At 38.8% G+C, this 16,425-nt stretch overlaps 1 protein-coding gene across 7 annotated transcripts in view; it reads right to left on the reverse strand.

The window, feature by feature from the left end:
• Nucleotides 1-15,322, reverse strand: part of LOC131689196 (kazrin) — a 372,509-nt gene extending 357,187 nt beyond the window's left edge. For all 7 annotated transcript variants that reach the window (XM_058974118.1, XM_058974119.1, XM_058974117.1 and 4 more), the window contains exon 1: nt 14,464-15,322. The gene's annotated coding sequence lies outside the window, so the exon portion shown is untranslated. The remainder of the gene's footprint in view (nt 1-14,463) is intronic.
• Between the last annotated feature and the right edge of the window lie 1,103 nt (nt 15,323-16,425).

Here is a 16,425-nt window from a genome sequence, read left to right on the forward strand (position 1 = left end):
TCAACTACGCCCCTGTTAAAATCCAGAAACCTTATGCGAGTCGAAAAAAAATTAGGTTGACGTTTTTCAGAGTGATTGCATAACCTTTCTATATAAGAAAGGCAAAAATGTGCAAAATCCAAAAAAGTGAATCTTCGTCAAAATTTTTTCGTGTTTGCATCAAATCTCGACGTTTTATGCACCTTGAATACATTTAGCATCAAAAATAAAAATTCTATTTTTAATTTTTCCTATAGTTTATACGAGAAATTTCTGTGTGGCCGCACTCTGAAACCCGTAATTCCGGAACCAGAATTCCGATCGATCCAAAATTCAATAGCAGCCGATGGGAAGGTTGCACCTTTCATTTGAGACTAAGTTTGGGCAAATCGGTCCAGCCATCTCTGAGAAAAATGAGTGACATTATTTGACACATACGCACATACATATACACACACATACACACACATACACACACACATACACACACATACATACACAAACACACACACAAGGCACTGTACATCAGTCTGGTACGCAGCATTCTAGAGTATGGAGTTATCGTTTGGGCCCCGTATCACACCGTACACATTAATCGCATAGAACGGGTGCAAAAGAGCTTCGTCCGGTATGCCCTTCGACGGCTTCCCTGGCGAAATCGATTTGAACTACCACCGTATGAGCATCGTTGTGCTCTTATCAACCTGCCTACGCTACGAAACAGGAGAGTTTTTCTGCAGCGACTTTTTGTGTTCGATCTTCTCGCTGACAACATTGACTGCCCTCTGCTTCTCGCTAAGCTGGACTTCAACGTTCCTGGTAGGTCACTGCGGAGAATGGACTTCTTTCGGCACTCTACTCATCGCACGCAGTACGGCCAGAATAACCCGGTAGATGTTTGCTGTGAGCTCTTCAATAGCGTTTTTTATCATTTTGACTTTAACTTAAGTAGAGAAATGTTCAAAGTGAAAATAGGTTTAAGTTAGTATAGTATTTCAGTCTGTACGAAAATTTATTAATTCGAAGACAATATATTAATTCACATACACACACATACAGACTTTTTCCGATCTCGACGAACTGAGTCGAATGGGATATGACACTCGGCCCTCCAGGCCGGGATTAGTTTGACGTTTTTCAGAGTGATTGCTTAACCTTTCTATATGAGAAAGGCAAAAAACATACATACATACATACATACATACATACACACATACATACACACATACACATACACAGATATTTTGCGATCTCGGCGAAATGAGTCGAATGTTATATGAGACTCGGCCCTCGGTTAGAATGTCGGTTTTTGGAGCAATTGCATAACCTTTCTATATGAGAAAGGCAAAAGAATAATATTTAATTGGCTTAATCAGCATGAGTTCAATGTTATCTTCACGTGATTATATTTTTAAATGTTGGTGGAATGGGTTTGAAAGTTCTAGAGTGGGAGTGGAGGATGCGTCAGAAATCCTTCATCTTATTTCGTTATACGGGGTGGATGAAGGAAATGCGGACGTGAGGGTGGTCCAAGAGGAGGGGAGTAATGAAGGAAGGAGGTGTAAGGGCAAGGCAAGGGGGGAGGAGCGGTAACGCAATACTCTACTGCATATTTTGCCTTCCATTTGAGACTTGGTTTGAGAAAATCGGTTCAGTCATCTCCGAAGAACCGATGTGACTTTAATTGTGGAATATGCCCAGAATTCCGGACTTCCGGAATCGTCAATAGTGGACAATATATTCAAAGAATGTTTGATTGGCAATCAGTGACTTAAATCTGCGATTAGAAGTAATTTGGTGACCATTTCAATAGTTTTTAGCCTCTGAGGTATTACGATTGTACCGATTTATATGGGAAATTCCAGTGTATCTTTACTAACACCCCTGTAACTCCGGAAGCAAGAGTCAGAACCGAATGAAATTCAGCAGCAGTCAATGGTATTACTGCATCTTTCATTTGAAATCAAGTTTGTAAAAATCGGTAGAGAATTCGTTGGGGAATGGGTGTGATATTGGCTTAGGAACTTGGCTGGTTCCCCGGGGGCGTCATGAACCGTCATAGGTGGCCAATGTGGTTAAAGCTGCTTTGATTGATCATTAGTGATCCAGACCCGCAAACTAGAGTAATGTTACATCAATTTTAATATGTTTTACATCATTTGAACATCATGGTGGTACCAGTTTATATGGGAATTTGCTGTGTGACCGCACTCTTCAACCCGTGACTCCGGAACCGGAAAGCGGATCAACTAAAAATTCAATAGCAGCTTATGGGAGCGTTATACCTTTCAGATGAAACTAAGTTTGCGAAAATCGGTTCAGACATCTCTGAGAAAATTGTGTGAGTTTAAATGACACACACATACATACACACACAGACATTTGCCGATCTCGATGAACTGAATCGAATGGTGTATGATTTTTACAGTGATTGCATAGCATTTCATTATATGATAAAGGCAAAGCGTTGAATCAATTATTATCTTTCGTTATAGAGTTATGGTATCTTCGGAAGAGTTGCTGTATGGCACTTAGTGCTTTATTTGGTTGAATCACACTAGTTCGGAATGCAGTCGCTAGAGCGGCGCTGTTATCAACTTTTAATGAAGCTAGATAGAAATGTGGTGTCTTCGAGAAAGTTGTAGGTCTTATCATTTTAAATATATCTTCTGAAGATGCAAACTCTGCAGGTCATGTATGTTTCGAGATAGAGAAGGTTTTAGTAAAAACATTTACTTACAGATTATGTTTTCAAAAATGCGCTATACTTCAAAATCTGTCGGACCTACAAAGTTGGTGTTTTCAAAAGATAAACTTATAATTACCTGACATGCAACTTTGCCTTAGGCACAATCTTTCTATCTCGTTCCATCAAGTTGATAACGCCCTAGCGACTGAATTCCGAATTAATATGAAATGATCAAATAAAGCGCTAGATGACACTCGACAACTTTGCCAAGGAGACCATAACTCGAAAACGAAAGATAAGGAAATGACGTGTTAATTGTGGTTTAGCCCCTTTTGGACGCTAGGTACCACCGGGGTTAGTCCCCCCCCCCCCCGAATTACGGAAATGCTCGTGAATTGAAAAGTAGTACATGTAATTATCTTATTTTTTCTAGACAACATGGGTCGATGAACTACTAATAAAATAATGTATTTTTATAATAAAAACAATGTTAATTTGGAAATGCGGAAGTTTTTTTCCATTTCCTATAAAAAATTCAAAATATGGGTTAGCCCCTTTTACACGAAAGTCATTCAAATGTCTTGTTCAATGTCAAGCAGTTTCCCATATTGCAACAATTACTAAACATCCACCGGCAAAATAAGGTTGTTTAGTGGAAATGCTGCTGCGTTGTATTCCATTTTAGGTGTTCAAGTTGAAAAAATACCTACGGTTATAGAGACCCAAGCTCGCGTAAGATTGGACGGACATTAATGCTTTTAAAATCGATCACTACTGTATTACGACGCATAAATAATTTTTTATTAAGCGGATACGGAACACGTAGAACAATATTATCAAGTTCATTTGTAAACTATACATAAACTCTGCGCTCAAGTAGCTATTTTTGTTGTTTCTAGATGTGGCGTATTAAATTATTTCGAATTTTTCATTATAATTAACCTCATCCTATCGACACGGTCATTGTTGGTGTTGTTTGTCCGAAAATATTATTCGGGGTTTTTCGGAGACGACGAGATCATTAGGATCGTAGCACTATTTTTATAATTATCTGCCAAGTATTGCAACAGAAGGAGATAATCCCGCTAAAGCATTGTGGCGCTTCTTAAAGATTATAGATTGCTTAGTACCACAGATTAATTATAACATTCATCGTATCATATGGAATATATGACATGATAAACAAGGCCTGCATTTTTTTTTGTTCGGGCATTGACATCAAAGTTAGTGTACTGGAAAAACAATCTAGAACAATTCTTTCAATTGTGAAATTAGCTCATGGCAGTTCATGAACAATTGATTCAATTGGAATCTTAGTTGAAGGCGCTATTAGAAGATTCGCAATACTTCTAGATTCAGTGACTCGTACTTTGCTAGGGTTACCAAATGGACCGAGAGCAAAATAAGGACATCTTGAATGTTGACCGAGACTAACAAATTTTACACATCTTTGAGCAAAATGTGATTTGTAAAATGGTTTTTAGAAAAGATTCGCAATATTGTTTTTTTTCTTTAGAACAGCGATTTTTTGTTCTTTTGGAGCCCCAAAGAACTGTGCAAAATATAAAGTCGATTGGTTATCGCGTGGCATCCCGCATTACATTTGAAATTTTAATGGATATTAGTACGAGGAAACCTACCATTTCCATTTTCAAAAACCAAAGTTTTTCCTAAACTATACAACTTATTGCTTAAAGTATAGTCCATGAAGTGATTAAGATAATTTTTATTTTTTTTACAGAAGATAATTTTTGTTTATTTGGGAGCAGGGAAAAATCCGCTGGAGCTGAATTTTGCTTTAACTCTCTCTCCAGCAGGTATAAAATCTCATCTTTTATATCAACAGATAACAAACATCCAAATGATACATTTCGTCACTTTTAGCTACAATTAAAACTAACAGCATAATCTTAATAACCAGGAACTAGTACTAGACTACAGCTAACAATATAATGAGCCCAGAAACGATTTCTTGACAGCATTAAGAGACAAAGGTAGGTTCCGTGGATCCCTCCATGGAAGTTGACGAAGTATGAAATGAAAAAAATGTGCTGAATAGCTCCAGTGCGTTGAATATCGTTTTGGTTATAAGGTACCCAGACTTGTATTCGAGTGTAGAACGGAACAAAACATAATAGAGTGCTTTTAAAAATGTGTTGAGCTCATTTTCACCATGTTTCTAATAGCACCCTTCCCATTTGAAGCCGTTGGTTAGAGCAGTGTCTGCCGTCTTTGTTCAACGCATTGAGTCAAATGGTAGCGCAACAATAGGGACACTCGATTAGAGTTTTCGTTGCGCTCAAACACGAGAATTTCACTGCTTTCAGTGCATTTGTGTTATTATATTGGTTCTTAACAACGAAGCAAAGCTGTTGATGTCAATTTTTTCGCATTCCATTGATTGTAGACCGAGAAATTAATGAATTAGTGAGGCATCCTGCTTAGTATTGTGAAAATAGGCACTTTACCCTATATTGGTAAAGTTTTTAGCGACTCTAAAACGAATTTTAGAAGCTAAGAGGCCTTAGAAATAGTGTGCTCAATGTGGTACTTGAAGTTTACTCGGGATCTAAGTAGACTCCCAAATCTTTAACAGACGTTTGAGAAAGATTTGCAAAATATTGTAGTCGAAATTAATTTTCGAGTGCTTGCGAGTAAAAGATATAACCGAACATATGGAAGCATTTAACATCGTCTTATTGGCGTAGCACCAATTGGTGAATACATCTAACTGGGACTGCAAGAATTCTGCGTCTTTCGCATTCCTGGTAAGATGAAATAGTTTGAGGTCATCAGAAAACGAAAGTTTCATGCACTTCAGCAAATGGTTTAAGTCATTTAAATTGAGCAAAAACATGAATAGTCCGAGATGACTACCCTGGGAAATAGAACTCTTTGCTAGTAAAAGATAGTTGGTCTCAATTCGAATTAGAGATAAGATATAAGAAACATGTTTTAGCTTGACACATTACTTTAACCAATAAACTGAATCAATGGTATTGAATCAATGGTATTGAATCATTAATCTGACCATAATAAAGCAAATGTACTGTAGGGAAGTGACCAACTAAAATTGCGATTTTGTTTTGTTCGGTTGAACGAACTTAATGTGATTGATTTCAAATATACCACCGACTAAAACTAAGAACATTTGTGGTAAAATTAAGGACGCTTTCCAAAATCATCGAAATTAAGGACATGTCCTTTAAAATAAGGACGGTTGGTAACCCTAATTTTGCAAAATGATTATTTGAGATAAAACGAGAAAAAATCCAGGGCTTTAAGAAACGCTTTCGTGTTACACATATTTAAAGTAATTTTCTATCATAGTTTGATAGAAAATTACTTCAACAATGGACTCAATTAATATTATGTTTCTCGAATACTATTAGAAAAAATGTGGACGCTGAAGGTCCGTATAGGCATTTTAACATAATTTCGAAAAGAGTAGGGTAAACTAATTTTCTTTCCTTCCATCAAATAGTTGGATGACATGTGAGCGTGAGAAGAGGCGAGACTTTCCTTTTAGACGCGATGTTATAAAAATCTTTTCTAATGCTGCATTTAGCAGTAGCTATGCCAATTTTTTAACCATGAGAGGACTTTGCTTCACCTTCGGTTGATTGAAGCACACATTTTACTATTATGTTGGATATAACAGTTGTTTTGTTGATGTTTTATTCCGTGTAAACATACAGTGTTCAATGTTTGTCATCCATTTTGTTTTATTCTCTCCAAAAATTCATAATCGTGGTAAACTGTCAAATAGTCTCATTCGGTTCTTGTTGGATCTCATTGGGCTCATACTGTCCTATGTTGCAACTGAGGAAAATGCGATTGAAGATGCAAATTGTATTAGCAATCTGGTGAGAAACGGTGCAACAAATAAAGCTTTACGTTCGTAGCAATCGTTTCCAATTTAATCAGTCCAGTTTTTCATTATAAAAATCCAATTAACGTTAGTTATTACGAAAAGTGTTAAGTGGGACTGTTATGCCTAGAAATCGGACAGAAACCGGAAAATTCAACGCATATCAGTTCCACCACGATCTATGAAAACGATGTTCATTACTCATTATGTTTACAAAAGTGTATGTTGAGAGTTTTCTTGTCACTCGAGAGGGTTTTGCCTTTCGCATATAGAAAGGTTATGCAATCACTCGAAAAATCGTCAACCTAATCCCAACCCGGAGGGCCGAGTGTCATATGCCATTCAACTCAGTTCGTCGAGATCGGAAAATGTATGTGTGTGCGTGTATGTGTGTATGTGGAAAAAAATGTCACCTCTGTTTCTTAGAGATGGCTGAACCGATTTGCACAAACTTAGTTTCAAATTAAAGGTCCCATCGGCATTTTTCATTGATTGGACTGCTTTTTTTCATTGATTGGACTTCCGGTTCCGGATTTACGGGTTGAAGAGTGCGACCACACAGCAAATTCCCATATAAACTGAAATTAAAAATTTTCAGAGGTGGGAGTAAGAGAAAATTTCAAAATCGAATTTGTATTTTTGATGCAATATGACTTAAAAATGCATGAAACGTTGATATTTGATGTAATCTCGAAAAACAAATTTTTGGCGAAAATTGACTTTTTTGGACGTTGGCACATTTTTGCCCATCTCATATAAAAAGGTTATGCAATCACTTTAAAAATCGCCAACCTAATTGACTTATATAGGCTTAGGTCAGTGAGGGGTTGCAACTTTAAAATTAAAACTAGTTCAAAATTTCTTAACAAGTTGAAAATTTTCGGCAGGGTCCGGACCTCCCGGATCTTCCTCCTTGATCCACCACTGATTTCAAGCGATGTTTCAGTTGTAGACACATAGTATCTCAAGATCGTGGCTGTCGATCCACTGTATGTATGTGCAAATCGTACTGAATATTTAATATACATTTCCACCATTGTATTGAACATAATCAGCCATGGAATCGCAGTGAGAAAGGCACAATTGCACCACTAGGTGGATTAAAACAGGTTTTTAACATGATCCCATTTTAAGACACCCTAGTGGATAATCAATCGGTCCAGGCGATACTTCAAACTTCTACTTGTTTTAATTCAAGCAAAATTTAAAAAAAAATACAAGAATTATTCTAGTAATGGAAATGCAAATAATTCTGCTGCATTAGTTTTGACAAATAGAATTCAATGCCAATTTTACCACACCTAAAAATCTCCTGCCAGATAATTTTTTTTTTGTAATTCGAAATTTTATTCTTTTGAACATACTCTGGAATGCCTAACTCATATGGACTGCTGAAATATTCTTTTTCACGCAGTAAACTGAAGTTTATTTTCACGCAAATTTTGTCATCGATCAAGATGTAAATCGAATTGAAAAGTAACTGCATTTCCGAACACGAACTTCTGCGATGACCATTCGGTTTGTTGTCTCCTGCACCTCATTTTGGTTTGCAACTTTTAATACAACAATACTTGTTTCCATTTAGAGAAATTCGGAAATAGCATTAGGTTTTCTTGGACTCGGTTGTCTCAAATCTTAAACACTAAAATTACATATTGTATATTTTCCCCTCCCGAAACCATATCCTGGCTACGGGCCTGCAATCGTAATACCTCACAGATTAAAAGTCTACTGAAGTGGACGTTAAATTTCTTCAATTCGCAAATCTAGATCACTGATGGCCAATCAATGATTCTTTAAAGTTATTGTACACTATCGACAATTCCGGAAATCAACAAATTCGGTGATGACTAAACCGATTTTTACAACCCTGATCTGATGGAAGGTATAAAAAGCGTTTGGTGGCACCTCCTTTCAACATTCCCCCTTCCCACCCCCTCCCTATTCGAAGTCTCATTGGCAACATTAACCACAAGAAAAACACACATCAGTTTCATGGGGATGATTGGGTCGATTTTTACAAAATCAGTCTAAAATGAAACAGATAGCCACAAAATTTCGTACAGATTCGTTATATGATTCCAGAAATATTAACTGAATCGTCGTCCGATCACATATGGAATTTCATATTTCAGAAATCGAATTCGTGTTTTTAATGCGAAATGTCTTTAAAATGCATGAAACGTAGAGTTTTGATGCAATCTCGAAAAAAAATTGTGACGAAAATCAACTGTAAAAACAACAAAAAATACCACAATTATTACAGTACTCAACAGTGGTGAGGGCTTTGAAATAAATTCAATTTTGTCAGATCGATCTCTTTAATATACAAACAATCGATGTTGTTAAACATCGATCATAGAAGATCGGATGATATAATATAAATATAAATAAATACGAAAATGTTTGTTCGATGAACGAAAATGAATTCGTGCGACCAACGAAATTGTTCGTTCTATATATCAAAAATTATTAAAATAACGAAACATTTCGTTTCATTCATGTTAACTTTCGTACAATGCACACTAGATACGTAAAATTACGAACATTTTCTTTAATCAAGTGGCCATTTTTTCAGGTCGTCCTCAGCTAACTATTTACAATACACGAACATATTACGTTGCAGAAAACGACGAATAAGCTCGTGCATTTAACGATCATTTTCATTCTATTAGCGATTTTATTTTTTCAGCGCATGTGACGATTGACATTAAGATCCGATCCCGAACGTGCGACTTGCTATTGCGCGCGGAAATCTTTTTTCGCTTCGGGGAAACATTTGCATCCACGCCAGCTGTATCTTGAGGGTCAGTCATCTCTCTGTCGTCGCATATGTCCGTGTCATCATCGTGCATACTGCCTTGATATTCGCGATCAGGTGTTCTTCCTAACTTCGTTCCCTTTCGGGTCACGAGTGTTCACTCTCCGTTATTGCTAGTAACTTCCTCACTGATGGTATTAGCTGTTGTGGCTTTCGCAGTTGTCATTATTTGGCAATATATGTAGAATATGGAACTGGATCTTCCGTACTACAGTGAAGATATTTCTATGGGTTGAACCCATTTCAAACACTATCCAGTGGGGGTGAATTTGGACCATGATCATGGGGGTATTATGGGTTTTTTGTTTGCTCGGGATGCTGATGCACATGATACTATAATGAGATTAGGGCGGGTGGATATCGAATGAAAAAGTGATCGAGTACTATGGAATATCATTTTTTTTTCAAATGTGGAGCACATGGACATAAGAGTAACGAATGCAAATTCTCTTAAGTGTGCTCAAAATGTGCAGGAAATCACGTTGCAGCAGACCCGAGCAAACGAAAAATCTCCCATGCTCATGGTCCAAATTCACACCCACTGCATGGTGTTTTGGTAGTGTATGAAATGGTTTCAACTCACGAAAACACCATCACCCTGGTCCGGAGGACACCATATAAAAACCATATTCTGGGGTGTTTATGGGTTTTTGAGATCAATTTATGGTGTATTAATGGTTGTGAAATTTAGCGTGGACCATATTCACGGCCCTTTTTATGGGAATATATGGTGTCACAATCCATGAGATGTTGCTCAGAGAGTGTGCATCCGAAAGGTTATGTTGTGTTAACTATGTTCAGATGAACAGGAAGTGGAAGCTGGATTTGGAGTGGTCGTCTACAGGAAACTTGTCGAAAGGAAACATCAAAAATTAATCCATAATTAATAGCAATTACTGTCTATCAGCATTTTTGTTACTTCAGGCCCCTTCTATACTGTTCCCGTCAAAGAAATTTCCGTTTCCAGTCAAACAACGGATAACACAGCTCCTATTCCACTATCGTCACTCATCGGGCGATCAACAACCCAGACCATAATGACAGTCCTTCCGAACTGGGGATATACTACACATAATGTGAGAGGACTATGAATTATAATGGAAGAGTTATTCGCGGCTGTATCTGACAGAGATCATAACGTTATTGTTCTAACTGAAACGTGACTGAACGACAAAGGTAAGTATATCGCAACGGTCGTGATAGAATTACTTCATGAACAACACAGGGTGGCGGTGTGCTTATAGCTGTTTCTAATCTCAATCTGACCTTAAGTTCTAACATGAGTACTGGCATCCGTAATTTATTTGCAAAACATTTCCCGAGTTAAGCATTTTGACTAACACCGCACAGAGAGAAGTTTGACCTCGTGATAGTCCTTGCGACGTTATAAAGCTGAGTATCATTTGTTTCTCGGATGAAGACATTATTGCTGCAGTAGAAAAGTTAATGTCTTCCACATTATCCGGTCCAAATGGGATTCATATTATTAATTTAGAAAGGAGTGCGAGAGCACTACATGCTCTTCAACCAATCGTCGCAATCGACATTTCTCGGTGTTGGAAAAAGTCGGTAATATTTCACGACTTCAAAAAGAGGGATAGGCCAGACGTAGCTAACGATCGAGGCATAACTTGCCTATGCGCTGGCTTGTAATTCTCAGTCACTCACGCAAGAAGTGAGAGAATATTTTTTTTCGATAAAATTCATCTTATTATCTTCTCTCTCTCCGGAGAAGGTGAAAATTGTTAACCCTTTCATGCCCAACTTTTTTCTCGTGCATGTAGGGTTTCAAAACTATTTTTCCTTGAAAACGGTGGGGTCAAGAAACACGAAAAGCCTTTTTTTATAAAGATAGATGCTTCCCTCGCAGTGCTGGAAGCTGCTCAATTTTTACCTTCCAATGGTCAATACAATTCTCCTAGAATATTTACAATAGTCCACTTGCATGGAAAACGTAGCCAAACACAGTCTAAATTAATAAATTTATCAGTTTTCAAAAATATTGCACTATAACGAAGATATACGAAAAATTCATTTTCCGTCGTCAACGTAAACTGTTCCTGGCAGCACTGCTCCATCGGAATCCAATCAGATTAATTGCAATAACTTGAGTTCTAGATCTGGTCCTTGAAACTATTAATACTCAAATGAAAGGTAATAGTCACATTTACTAGCCTTACTTGTTTTTGTGAGCAAATTTTGCCTTAACCAAAAATTATAGCAGTTTAAAATCGTTGTTGTCCACCAAAATGGGCATGAATGGGTTAATTTTCGTGAAATAAATAAATCTGAACACATTCGCACCATTACCAAGAAAACCGACACCGAGGTTAGAATGAATTGTCATGTTTTTGATGAGCTCCAGCAAGGCTGTGAGCATGATAGGAATACCGTGATATACTCATGCGCTCATTCTACGGCGAATTTATTTATCCGGACATATAATGCATTTTATTTAACCGGAGAAGTTGTGGGAGTGCAATATCTTTCCATATGAAATCGCAAGTTTTTTCGTCGAAGTGATAAATTATCCGTACTCTTTTTCCTCTTATGAGTGATAACCGTAAGCCTGATATCAACAGACCAACATGGATTTTTTTCCACGTAGAACAACAACCACAAATTTAGCGCAGTTAATGTCACATTATATTAAAAGCATAGAAGATGGAGGACAAGCCCCTCTATACTGATCTTAAATCAGCGTTCGATCGTATCGATCACTCTCTTCTATTGGCCAAGATAAAAAGGCTGGGTGTCTCGCACAACTTCACTGAATGGCTGAGGTCATACCTTGTTGGCCGATCCCTGTCTGTGAAAGTCGAAAATAGCGAATTTGCTAGTTTTATCAATTTTTTAAGTGTACCCCAAGATAGTAACCTCGGACCCCTGCTGTTTTCTTTATTCTTCAACGACGAATGGAATGTTCTTTCACGAGGAAGCAAACTAATCTATTACGATTACGATTATACATTTTGAATTGGACTTGTTTAACTAAAACTACAACTAGATGGATTTAGTAACTAGTTTTTATTATTTCGATTATATATGGTTTAACCTTAAGGTCATTCGCCTCTTCGGATTAGAAAAATCTCTTATGAAAAATTTCTAACTCTATGTGCGGGGTCGGGATTCGAACCCAGGTGCGCTGCGTACAAGACAATCGATTAACCAACTACGCTGCGCCCACCCCTAGCAATTGAAGTATTAGTGGACTCGATATCGGTTGACTCTCAGTGTATCCAAATACTCTGTAATCTTTTTCACATGCAGAAAAATCCAATTCTATGGTACTACACTATTTCTGGAAAATCGCTTGAAAGAGTGTCAGTAGTCAGGGACTTTGATGTACTGTTGGATTTTGAATTGTCTTTCAGAGTTTACTATTCCCACATGATTTCACAAGCCAATAGGAACCTTGGATTTAGCATAAGGATAACCAATGAGTTTACTGATCCTTATTGCCTAAGAGCACTGTACTTCTCTCTCGTTCGCACTGTACAGGAAATTTCAGCAGTCATCTGGTATCCTTATGTGAGAATCTATTACGTTCTTAAATATCTACCATGGCGTGATCCAATGCAACTTCTTCAGATGGACTTTTCCTCATTCAACATTTCATGTAGACCAAAAGGGTAGAAGTAAATAAATAAATATATAAATTAATAACACTCACTACAGTTTTATCTTAGTTAGGTTTGGTGATGTAACTAAGTTTCGCTTACCAGCTGTCGCAAAATCATGTATCTGTAATCTGAAAAGATACCTGGGAACCCTGTCGAACAAATATCGGTTGAAACCACAAACGCGGGCAGTATTCGAAGCGAACTGAACTTGCCAGCGCTGAAAACATGCTTGTTTTGTATTGAAAAACGAATTTTTAAATTACTACATCAGCATCTCTCCAATCTGGCAACGGAAACCCGTAAAATCGGAAAACAATCGTTTCACTGTTCCCGTTGCAAATTCACGTGTACATTTACATCCGACTCTGCATCCATAAAACTCACGTCCAACAATTGTTTTCTATCGATTCTGCACCCCCGGATCCGGCATCGTGACGTGCAATGGATAAAAGGTATATGAGCGTTGGACGCGAGCAAGGAATCGACCTTCCAGCCAGGTAGGCTAACCAACCGAAGGGCAGCGGGGAAACTGAGAGACCGCGATGAGAGCTATCGTCGGTCGTTTCGTTGCGAACCGGGAGTCTCGGAAAAACTACTTGTGTGCTTTGCTTTGTATTTTCTAGACGGAAACAGCAGGCAGTCACCCGTGCCGCACTGTTCGAGGGACAATAGCAACTTTCCAATTACAGAAATTGTTTGTCCGTGGCAAAGGTGAACAATCGATTACAAACGCTTTTCTGTACCTTTTGTACATACACATTCGTTATCTCAGCTGTACCAAAATTTATGACTAACCCACACTGCAAAGTGAATGACTTTGACTACATACAAACGATTTTTTCCCAGAGCTTTTTCCAGGATCCGTCCATGTTTATGTTTGCACTCGCTTGCTTGTGACGTGTTGTTTTGTTTTGTGCGGAGAAAGAGAGCGACTTGCATAAGTAGCTACGTGTAGGCCGGACCACGCGAAGAGGTGATGTAGCGCAAGGGGTGCGCCAAATAGAAGGGCGAGAGGTAAATTTATTCACCCCTTGTTTATGACGGTGATGAACTTCGTCCGTGCCGTTGGTAGGCATTGCTAAGGCCAGCACAGCATGCTACGGTTTGTGGGTGGGCAGGCGCCGTGACATTGTCGAAAAAGTGACTAACCAGAGTCAGTGAGTTCGCTGCTGTGCACAAAAGAGAGGAAAAGGGAATTAACACGTAACGGGCGTAGGGTGTATGGAAACAGCTGAATAACAATCGGAACACCCACGCAACGCATTTTCTTATCGGCATTTAAGGCTTGATAGATTTAGAAACTGTGGACAGGGGTGGATGATGTTTTCTGGAGATTAAACTTTTAATATCGAATTAATGGGTTTTTTTTAAACGTTCTTTGTTGAAAGGAAAAAACCAATTGACGGTGCCAAAATTGTTCCGTTTCCGTTTGATTGGAAGCATCTGTTGAAACAATCAAACCATTCATCTGAGCACTTACCGATTCACTTCAAGTGCCACTTTTTCTATGTAGGCACCGTTTTGCACAATTCGTGTTCACCTGCTGGTCATCTGTTCAAACAGTCGACCGTAAATATTTATTGTTATGACCAGCAATAACATCAATTGGTTTTTTATTAGCATTCACTGCCTTCTGGAGTTTTTCCACCGGCAACCGCCACAATTACACCCATCAATCACCGAAATCGCTTACAATCAGCTACACGCAATTCACTATCCTTCCGTCGGCAGGCTAGTTTTCCTCTAAAATTCGCAGTAACAAGCTGTTTTCTTCGTTATATTTCCGAGAACACTTCACTCACACAGGCACACCCGCGCACCACCGGGAAGGCAACTTTTTTCCTCCTCTGCAACTTTGTGCGGTTCACTCAATGTGCAGGAGCAATTTTCTACCCACCAAACTCACATTCCTCTGCATGCCAGAAAGAGACACCAGTAATAACCTGCCTTTTCTTTTCTGCACCAACAGCGAGGCCAGTGGTAGGCTTTTTGCAATTCCAGCAGCAGCAGCAGCAGCCCACTACCAATCCTTGAGCATCGTCCAGCAAACTACGGACTAGGTGGTAAAATTTTCACCACCCACGAATCACCCCTTCCGCGCACTATCGCCACCCCACACGGCACCGCATGTTCATTCAAACAAAGCCACCGCCGTCACTTCGGACCATTCATATTTCTAAAAGCACCACTAAAACCACATCCACACACACACGCACACCTTGCTGCCACTCCTTCCGTTTTATTCCACCACCGAACGGGGAACGCACTTGTGGGAGGATCAGCTTACGCCACGACTCGACTCGGACCGCGATAAGAATGGAACTGACGGACACGGCGAACGATTCGACACTTTGGAGCTTGCGAGTTTTTTCCCGAACCTAGTAGCAGGCTACGCAAAAAAGTTCCAGGGAGAGAAAGCTAATGGAACAGTAGTGACAGTGCGCGCGAGAGAGAGAGTATGACCGAGTCCAGAACTCACGCACGCACCACCACTTGTACGATGCGGTGGCGGTTTGTTTGCATACGGTACACAGCACCGCTGCTGATAAGGGGAAACAGGCAGGCATGCGCCGAAAAGTTGTTGATTATCATCAAAATACAGGCCGGTTTGTGTCGTGGGTTTATCGGGGATATCTTGGATAGTGTTAGTTTCCGGATAGGATGGAAATTAGATGGGAATTGTTGGATAAATTCGTGTCTCAGGTAAGAATGTCCAATCGACAAGGATCGTTTGGTCAGCAGAAATGAAATCTACCATATCTTTTGAGAATATCGTATTTGTGAATGAGAGTGCTTTTATATTTTTTTTGTAATTTTCCAATATGCGATCAATTCCCTATTTTGGCCCTATTAGGACGGGTGTGGCACTATTTCAATAATTACGCGTGCGTATAAATTGACATCAGAATCTTCGTTTCGTTCCTAAGAAACTATATAATAATATAAAGGACATGAGAATAATAGACATCCAGTAAAAAGGTATGATATATCTTTTATATTAATAAATCCAAAATATTTTTTGCATTATCTGCAACTCCTTGAAAATATTTTTCCAAATTTTCATGGAGCTCCGAACAATAGGTCGTAAGTTACAGCGCTTCGAAGCGCGCCTCATCAGTGGGAACTTGAAACTTTTAACTCGGTTATCAGGGTCAGGATTTTTCAGCAGCCACCCATAGCGTTTGATCGACGCTCCGCTGAAGTAACTCCGACTGAGAGTTTCTTGGCAGCTGAATTTTTCTCGGTACCGATGTCTGATTCGTGAGTTATTTTGCTCCTACAATCCAAGGCGGTGATTTTTTTTTTAATTCTCTGATCCACCGGTTGCTCTGCAGGACTGAACTGTGTCCTCTTTGGCAACTGCCTGATCCTCATAACTCTCCGAGCTCTCGATCGAAGCAGTTCGTTTTCTGGTGCTGTGCATAAAGTGAACAAGAATATA

The sequence above is a fragment of the Topomyia yanbarensis genome, chromosome 3 (assembly GCF_030247195.1).
Source record: "Topomyia yanbarensis strain Yona2022 chromosome 3, ASM3024719v1, whole genome shotgun sequence".
NCBI lineage: Eukaryota > Metazoa > Arthropoda > Insecta > Diptera > Culicidae > Topomyia > Topomyia yanbarensis.